The sequence below is a fragment of the Miniopterus natalensis genome, chromosome 1 (genome assembly GCF_054644295.1).
Source record: "Miniopterus natalensis isolate mMinNat1 chromosome 1, mMinNat1.hap1, whole genome shotgun sequence".
NCBI lineage: Eukaryota > Metazoa > Chordata > Mammalia > Chiroptera > Miniopteridae > Miniopterus > Miniopterus natalensis.
The window spans coordinates 52142756-52153079 of record NC_142081.1 but is presented as its reverse complement, the minus strand read 5'-3'; positions in this window follow the sequence as shown (position 1 = coordinate 52153079).

The window sequence follows — 10324 nt, the reverse complement described above, 5'->3', positions numbered from 1 at the left end:
CAAGCAAAGAAAAGGGAACAGTTAGTTACAGCGGTGGTTTCAAACTTTGCATGCATCAGGATCTGGGCCTCACCCCGAAGCTTCTGCTTCAGTGGGTTTGGAGTAGGACTGCGGCATTTGTGTTTCTCACAAAGTCCCTGATGATGGTGAGGGAAAGCAAAGTTTGCAACCCCAAAATATGCTTCTTGGGATATTGATTATTTTAAGCTGGTTATTTTTAGGAAACAAAAGACTCAGAAAGAATCGTGAGCCTCCCGCTGACCTGCCTAACGGAATTTAAACAGAGATCCAGTTCCAGGGAATGATCATAGATGAACTATAGTTTAATATGAACTAAGTGTGATAGACAGGGAGGGACCTAGCAAGGCTGATCAAAGTCCTCTCTGTGTCCCAGTGTTGAAGAGGCCCAGCAAACATTTGTTTACCAGACTCCGAAGTGAATTGCCTTCCTGCCCTTTGAAGTTCCAAACTACACCCTGCCCCGTTTCCTTAGCTCAAGGTGACAACTTAAACCTCAACTTCCCGGATTGGTCCTCTGGCCCCATAGTCTTATGGAACCCTTGTATGTACATACATAATACATCTGGTGGTTTCCTCCTGTTAATCTGTTTCATCTCAATTTGATTATTAGACCAGCAGAAGAATTTAGAAGGGCAGAAAGAGGTGCAGCCAACCTGAGGAGACCCACAAGGAGGACCCTGGGGAGTCAAATCCAATCCGAGGAATAGCTCCCTCTCCCATCCCCTCTGCGGCTACTCATGGATTAAATTCAACCAGCAGCCAACAGGCAAGGGAGCCATTGGTTCAGCTCAAAAAGATGAGCCTGCAGGACACAGATCAGAGTGCAGGGTGAATCTGGAAGAGTAAATGGAAAATATCAGCCATCTCACCCAAAATATCTTCAAGTACCTTCTTCCCACCATTTTTTATACTATATTTCTGTCATGGTCCCCAGCACATGTGAACATTCACCTGCAAGACGTGGTGTGATTCTCACCGTAACCCTCCAGGGAGGGTGGAAATGATAATTGTGCCCACTTACAAATAAGGAAACTGAGGCTCAGAATGGTAAAGGCTGCACGTCAGATAAGCTGGGACTTGAATGTAAATTTTCTGGGTCTCAATTTGGGGCTCTTGCCACCACTTCACACTGCAGGTATGAGGGAGTTGGCAGCGACGCTGGTCTCGCGGCTCCAGGCCCCCGCGAAGCTGCCTCTTCACCCCTCAAGTGCAAGCCCCTCATGCTGCAGCTTCTCCTAGAAGGGGTGGCCTCCTTCCAAAGTGAGGAGCTCAAGGGCGTTTGGTGAATTTTGTCTCCTGCTAGGTTCATTTCTTTGAGGTATTCCCTGGTTTTCAAACTTTTCAGTGGCAGGGCTTCTTAAAGTCTTGATTTGAGGACTTTGAAAAGTCCAACAACCACAGCTCTTACCCCTTCTGTGTTCAGAACCTTTTGAGAAACAGACACACGGAGATAAAAAAAAAAAGTCAGCTTTGATGGGGGTGAGGCCAAAGTGGAGGAACCACACAGATAAGGGCATAAAAGCAGACTTTCTTATTCTCGACCCCTAGACCTTCTGGGGAGATAAGAGTACACGCGGGCGTGAGGGGCTTGGGGCTGGTCCCCGGAGAAGGTGCGGAGGGGCCGCAGCGCTCAGTTCCTTTCCCAGGGCCTAGTTAGAGGAGTCACTCCTTCCTTGGGGAAAACTGAGAGGCAGCAGCAGGAAGGTGAATGCTCTTCACAGTTTTGAAGAAGTGGAAGTTTCTATTTTTATGGCGCTGGGAGAGGGAAATAATGGCTTCCCCTAGCAATAATGCCCTTTGAGGAACACCTTGCACTTGGCAGTATGTAAGAACGATTGATGTGATTGATTCTGTCAGATGCTCTAGGTACTGTAAGTTAAAGACTTGACTCTCGTTAGTTCAGGCTTCAACAGTACCATCACATCTGTGGGACGCTGCTTTTGATTCCTTTAACTTGATTCATTTCTGGATCCCTCAATCACTTTCTACAGGGCTCTGGGATCAGGGCCTATTTGAATATTGAGAAAGTTCCCATGGTTTCCTTCTGAGAAGATCCCTGCTTATCAAATCTAGAGCCTATCTCTTTTTCTTGTCCAGGATTAGGTAGACTATTGGGAAAAGTCCTTACAAATATTTCCTGGGAACTGGATTTTTAAAACAAGTGTCTGTGGGAAAATACTCTCCAAGTGCAGAGGGGGCTCTGTTTTTGCCTCTACTTATTTCTCAAGCTCCTTGGGGAAAAGAAAGTATTACAGGTCAAATCTTTTTACAAGTAAGCTCCACTGGACTGTACAAATACGTGGTATGGATTAGAATTTTGTTTCATTGACTACAGTTTGAATTAGGTTAGACGTAAACTGGACTGTGGAGGACTCTTCATTAAAGATTTTCTTTGCTAAGGTATTTGTTGTAGAGGAATTTACCTGGTAAACATGGCCCTCTTCCAGCTGATGTTTTTACCAGGCTGATTGAGAGTGGGGAGCAGGAGTGGGAAAACACTGTGTACACAGTCTGCTGGCCAGCAGTCAAGGCAGAGGAAAGAAAACACAGGCAAAGGTCTGTGTGAAATGTGCATCTGAGTCACAGAGGGAGAGGAAGAAAATAGCATGTGTCATTCTGAAAAAGATCCTCTTAGGGCAGTTTCTTTTGGCTGTACCGGCTGCCTCTCCCCTGGAGAGAGTCACAGGGCCTCACTTGGCTCTTCCTGCCACATTTTCAGACTCAAAAGGAAGCCACCTTCGGGCACATTCCTTCTTTTGCCCAAGAAAGAAAATAAAAGGAAATTGAGAGTTCTGGTCTCTGAAGAACCTGGGTTGGGCTTTGAATGAACCCAGGAGAGCGCCCTGCCTTCAGGGGCTGGGAAGGTCTACAGTCTCAACTGGGCCTTGCTCCTCTGGCGCCCCCTTGGGCATGAGGGCGGAACTGTGTTCTTTAAAGTTGCCTAAATCCCCACCGTTTCAGTCCCCAGAACTTGATCCAGTATGTGTCTGTCTCTTTTTGTAAGCCTTGCCCTTCAGCCTGGAGCGTTTCCTCACCAACTTCTGGCATTCCCAAGACTCATCTCTTAAAAGTTTTCTCTGGTTGCCCCTATAGACCCTCCTCAATGTATTAATATCTCTAAACAAATTATTTCTCTTTCCATTTCTGTTTGCATCTCTGGTCACTAAGTCCCAGAAAAAGCCTGTAGCAAACTGTCATTCAGTAATGGACAAGTAATTTTGAAATTCATTTAAAAATTTTATAGTTTTATTGAAATGTAAATTTATATACCATAAAATTCACCCACTGAAAGTGAATAGTCAATTATTTTTAATAAATGTATAGTGCTGTGCAACCATTGCCAACAATCTAGATTTAGAACATTTCTAAAACCTCATAAAGTTCCCTCATGAGTATCTGCAATCAATCCTCAATTTCACCTCATTTCGGGCAATTACTGACCTGATTTGCCTTTTCTGGCCACAGGAAATAAACAAAATCACAAAATATGGAGTGTTTTACAACTGGCTTCTGTCACTTAACACAATGTTTTTGAGGTTCATTCATGTTGTAGCATGTATGAGTGCTTTATTCCTTTTTATGGATGAAAAATAGTCAATTGTATGGGTATACTATAACATTTTGTTGGCCCATTCATCAGTTGATGGGCATTTGGGTTGATAGATTTTGGCTATTATGAATGGTGCTGCTATGAACATTTATGTACAAGTCTTTGTGTGAACATATATTTTCATTTCTCTTGGGTAGATATCTAGTAGTGGAATTTCTGGGTAATATGGCAAATTTGTTTAGCTTTTTAAAAAATTACCAAGAGCCCGGCTGGCTTGACTCAGCAGTTGAGAATAGACCTGTGATCCAGGAGATCGAGGTTTGACTCCAGGTCAGTGCACATGCCCAAGTTGTGGGCTCGATCCTCAGCAGGAGGTGCAGGAGGCAGCCCATCAATGACTCTCTCATCATTGATGTTTCTATGTCTCTCTCCCTCTGAAAACAATAAAAACATATTTTAAAAAACAGCAAGATTTTTTTACAATGTGGCTGTTCATTTTACATTCCTGCCAGCAATATATGAAGATTTTCCCACATCCTCTCCATCACTTGGTATTGTCTGTCCTTTTTATTATAGCCCTAGTGGGTGTGTAATGCTATCTTATTATCGTGGTTTTAATTTTCATTTCCCTAATGACTAATGATGCTGAGAATCTTTCCAAGCGCTCTTTAGCCATTCATATATCCCCTTTGGAGAAATGTATTTAAATGTTTCACTCAGTTTTCAATTGGATTGTTAGACTTATTAATGGTAAGAGTTCCTGGTAATTTTGGATACAAGTCCTTTATCAGATATATAATTTGTAAATATTTTCTCTTAGTCTCTGTCTTTGCAACTTATTAAGAGTATCTTTTGAAGCACAAAATATCAACAAAAACATCAACAAAATTGACAAAATAGATTGACTAAAATAAAGAGAAGATCCCCAAAAAATTAAAATCAGAAATTAACATGGGGACATTACAACTGATGCCACAGAAATAAAAAGGATTATAAGAGTACACTATAAACAATTGCAGCCCGGCTGGGCGTGGCTTAGCGGTTGAGCATTGACTTAGGATCCAGGTGATCGGGGTTCGATTCCCGGTCACGGCACATGCCCGGGTTGGGGGCTCGATCAATGACTCTCTCATCATTGATGTTTCTGTATCTCTCTCTCCCTCTCCTGTTCTCTCTCTGAAATCAATAAAGATATATCAAAACAAAAAAACAAAAAAAAAACACAAATTGCACACCAACAAAATAGATAACCCAGATGAAACAGAGAAAATCGTAGTAACAAACCTACCAACACTGAATCATGAAGAAACAGAAATCTGAACAGACCCATAATTAGTAAGGAGATTGAATCAGTAATCAAAATGTCCCAACAAAGAAAACCCTAGGATCAGATGGGGGTCAGTGGTGAATCTACCAACATTTAAAGAATGAACACCAATTCCCTTCAAACTCTTCCAAAAAAAAAAAGAGGGAGAGAGAAAGGCACTCTTCCAAATGCAAATGAAGAACCTAGCATTACCCTGATACCAGAGTCAAAGACACTACAAGAAAAGAAAACCACAAACCAATAACCCTTATGAACGTGGATGCAAAAATCTTCAACAAAATACCAGCAAACGGAACATTAAAAGAATGATACACAATAACCAGTGGGATTTACTTCTGGAATATAAGGGCGATTCAACATACAAAAAAATCAATCAGTGTAATATACCACATTGATAGAATGAAGGAAATAGCTCATGCAGACTTAATATAATTATAAATATGGTTGGATTCATGTCTGCCATTTTGTTATTTAGTCTCTATATGCCATATATATTTTTTCTCTCTTTTATTGTCTTTTGTTATGTTTAATAACTTTTTTGTATCCCATTTTAATTACTGTGCCAATTTCTCTACATTTTTTTATGTTTAAGTGGTTGCTTTAGGAATTACAATATTCATCTTAATTTATTGCAATCTATTTCAGATTAATAATAGCTGGAATAATAATAATATTTCAGTAAAACATAAAAATTTTTCTCCAATATAGTTCCATTTACTGCTCCTTCTTTTGTGTAAATGTTGTTATACATATTACATCTATAAATGTGCTATGACTTACCTTACCAATTTTTTTTTTTTTAAAGTTCTTAGAAGAAACGAGAAAATGTATATTTATAATCTTTTATATTTACCCAAATATTTACCATTTTTCTGTGCTCTTCATTTCTTTGTATAGTTTGAGTTACTATCTGGTGTCATTTCCAATTATCCTGAAGAAATTTATTTAATATTTCTCCTAAGGCAAGTCTGCTAGCAACAAATTCTTTGATTATGTTGAAATGTCTTTATTTCACTTTCTTTTCTTTAAACAGGAGAAAAGCATACAAATTTATTTAATATAAGTTTCACGTGACATGGAAGCCTTCAAAAGGAAAGACCCTCACTTTCATTTTTAAAGGTCAGTTTTGCTGGATATAGAATTCTTTTTATTGATTGATTGATTTTTTAGAGAGAAAGGAAGAGAGAGAGAGAGAGACTTGTTATTCCACTTATTTATGCATTTGTTGGTTGATTCTTGTATGTGCCCCGACACCAGCAACCGTGGCATTTCAGGACCACGCTCTAACCACCTGAGCTACCCGGCCAGGATTTTGCACACATAATCCTTGAATTTTCAATTCTTTGAAGATATTACCTCACTGCCTTCTGGCCACCATTGCTTCCGATGAGAAGTCAGCCATTATTTGAGATGGTTTTCCCTTCTACATGACAAATTGTTTTTCTCTTGATGTTTGGAATATTTTTCTGTTTTAAAAATCAAAGGTGAGACGTTTTAGCCATCATTTCTTTAAGTATTCTTATTACTCTTTTTCCTCCCTCCTCTTCTTCTGGGACTCCTGTTGCATGTATGTTGATGTTCTCGATAGTATCCCACAGATCTCTGAGGCTCTGTATTTCTCCATTCTTTTTTCTCTGCTTTTAAGATTGAATAATTTCTATTGATCTACTTTCTCTTATTTCTTTTTTTTTTATTGATCTGCTTTCAACTTTACTGATTATTTCTTCTGCCATCTCAAATTTGCTGTTGAACTCCTCTAGTGAAGTTTCCATCATACTTTTCATCATTTGGTTCGTGAAAAAAAAGATTATATCTCTTTATTGAGAGTATCTATTTAAGTCATTGTTGTCATATATTCTTTTAATCCTTTGAACATATTTATAATAAGTAATTTGAAGTCTTTGCCTGCTAAATGCAACATGTGGGCCCACACAGAGACAGTCTCAATTAGGTGCTTTTTTCCCTGAATATAGGTCATACTTTCCTGCTTCTTTGAAGCTCTTATAGTTTTCGTGTTAAATCTGGACATTTTAGATAAAATTCTGTAGCAAATCTGGTTTCTGATTTCTACCCCCAATGATAGTTGTGATGCTGGTTTTTCTTTGTTTAGTAACTTTCCTGGACTAAATCCATGGGTCAGTCTCCCTCATATTGTGTGCTCACTGATGTCTCTGGCTTCCTAGGGTTCACCCTGTGTCTACAGAGTTTAGTAGTCAGCCAATGATTGGTCAGCGGTTGTGCTCAACCACCTAGAGCCAGTAAGACTTCCATCCTCTGCTAATAGATGTATATGTGGTCAGGGGAGAATGTTCTCATTGTAGGCAGTTTTCTAGTCTGCCTAACTTTTGTTTTCCAATGGGTCCTGTTGTATCTCCTTAGTGTATTCGTGCAGCCTCTGGTTGGCCAAGGATGGGTGTAAAACCACTACCTATGACTGTCTATTTCCTGATCTCTCTTTTAAATTACTGGCTAGTCCTTTGTCTATTGTTTACCCCAATCAGGACTAAAATCTCAGGATAGCAGATGTCACTGGATTTTTCACATTTGTCCCTAAATCAAATGAGCCCCCTCCAGCAGTGAAATTGTTGGTTTCACGATTTGTTTCACCTGGTAGATTACAGCACCTACCAAGCGTGGAGGGGAGTGGGCCATGGAGGAGCAGCCCCAGGAGGAACACCACAGGCTCCCTCTGTTCTTATCTGATGTGTGGTGCTTTTTCATGAATTGAGACTTCTCGATTTGTTGTGTGCGTTTGATTGATTTCTAGGCACTAAAATGAGTGCTTCTGATCATTTTGCTTTATAGTTGTTTTCCATAGAGATGATTTGCTGATCTCTTTTCTCTCTCATGTGAGAAGTCCTGTCCTGAATCCATTTTTATGTTAGATAAAATTATGTTTACCGAGCAGTTTTCTATGAGATGCCAGATTGTTGTTTGGTAAAAAAATATTTCATATTTTACAAATGTTAGGGAAATGTTTAGTTAAACAATTAAACAGGGTTCTTTATTTTAGGACTTCGCAGGTTCATGAATACGAAAGATGTATTTCACATCTCTAAGAGCAGGGTTGTGAGTAGAAGACAAGTGTGCAGCATTTCCAATTAATTTTGCCACAGATTACCTTTTACAATAAATATCTATTAATACCTTAAAAAACACAGCTTGGTAAATGCTGGGATCAGTGAACTGTTTAGACTGAGACAAATACAGGGTGAGGCAAAAACAGGTTTACAGTTGTGCGTACACATAACAGAGTCTATTCTCGTGTTATTATTTATTAATTACTGTTTTATCTTCCATATGAACAATTGCAAATGTACCTTTGCCCCACCCTATGTAGGGGATTGGTCATAGTAGAAATGGTCATCGATGGGTACTTTATATTCCCACTGATGACGGCCAGTGCTGGGGAACAAATAACTGCCTCATTCTCCTCAGAATTCTTCCTCTGGTTACATTTTAATCCCTGACACTCTCAGCTACCACAGTCCCATGTCTGAGGCAAACCCATATCATCTATCCTGACAGAGAAGGTAGAACTGGGGCTTGGATGGGCCTCTGAGTTCCTAGTTCCTTGCTTCCATCCTAAAATCATTTTACTTTTCCTTACAAAATTAATGTACTATAATTTTCAAAAATTCAGTAGATTCCAAGAAGTATAAAGAAAAACATACAGGATAATAATAATTCCACCATCCTAGGCAAACCACCTTTAGCATTTGGGTACTCGTGTTCACAGATATTTTTCTATGCACACTCCTCCCTCCTACCATGCTTCCTTTAAGAAATGTACCATGAGTGCTTATTAAGTAGCCAGCATTGTGCCAGGCACCGGGCAAATGGTGGTGAACACCTGATCCCTGTGCTCAAGGAGCAGTCGGCCTAGTGAGGGAGAAAAACATGAAATAAATCAGGCAAATAATTTTATATTTACAAATTGCACTAAGTATGAGATTGACATGTATTTTGGCAAAAATGGACTCACTCAGAACATACCTGTGTTTTATAAACTTTTCTTCACTTATATCAGTGTATCATGAATGTCTTTCTATGACAATAGATATAAAGATTCCGTGCCAGGATTGAGAATTAAAAAACATGCTCCTTTCCCTGAGGGCTGAGTTCTAATAGGGGAGAGAGACGTATAAATAGATCATTTGAATTCAATTTTAGTAGCCGTTGTCTAAGGTGCAAACCTGGGGCAGGGAAGGCTTCGTAGAGAAACTGATGCCTGAGTGCTCCTTTAAAGGGTAAACAGGAATTTTCCCGTTAACTATAAAGAGTGGAGGTAGTCAGTGTGTGCAAAACCACGAGGAGTTACAAGCATGGCATGTTCAGCAAACTGTCGACAGCTTAATATCGCTAAAACAAAAAAAAAAATGCTAACAAGCCTAGTAGGGGAGAAGACTAGAGAGGCGGGTGATGGAAAAGTTATCAAGGTCTAAATCCTAAGAGTTTGCATTTTATCCATCAGACTATTTTGAAATGAGAATAAGAAGATCAGATTTCTGAGACACAAAGCTCTCTCTGAAGGTTTGGCTGAAAAGAGAAGAAATTGGTAATAATGGGTGACTAATTAGAATATTTTTATAATAACCCAGGACAGAGATGAGGTCCTAAAGTAAGATGCGGCAGGGAAAATGGAACAATGGGGGTGCATTAAGCACGTTATTATGAATAAGTGGAGGCAACTTAGCTAGATGGGAAATCAGAATTACTGGGCAAAGCTGAAGAAGGCTTTGCAGGGAAAGCATTGCCAAATGTTAAACCCAAAAGCAAGGGGACAAAGACACCTAAGTGGAGCTTAGACGTGTAGGGTTTGGGATAGAATGGATGACTTGGAGCCTATGGAAGAGAGTCTGGCTGAGGAGAGAGGGTGAGAACCGGATGGATATATGTGTGTCCTGAGCTCCCCTTTCAGAGGTTTTCCCAGGCAGTTTCCCAGGATAGCATGGCAACCTGGGGTAAGTGATCACGAACAACTGCTGTCTGTCTTCAACAGTCCCATCGAGTGAGCGCAGACATTTTCAGAGAAATGTTACAAGAAGGAATGATTCCCTAGAGATATATCCTGGAAGAAAAGTGGGCTGAATTCTCTGTGGACATGAGGGTGGGAACCTAAGGCTTTCAAAGAGAGAGCTAATGTTTATGCATAAAATATTTCTGAAGAAATAGATTATAGCAGTTGCTTTCAGGGTGAGCGAATGGGTGGCTGGGGGATGGGGAGGGAAAAAGAATTTTTTCAGTATAACTTTTTGTACATTTTTAAATAAAGTGAATTTAACATCTATTCAAAATAAAAGATTTTAAGAAGGAAACCTAGGAAACACACTGAAGAATTTTTATTGCTTTTTCACACATCTGTATGTATTTCCAACTGAGACGGCTCTGCTTGGAAAGTTTGTGGTGGGGCTGCTGGTATTCTT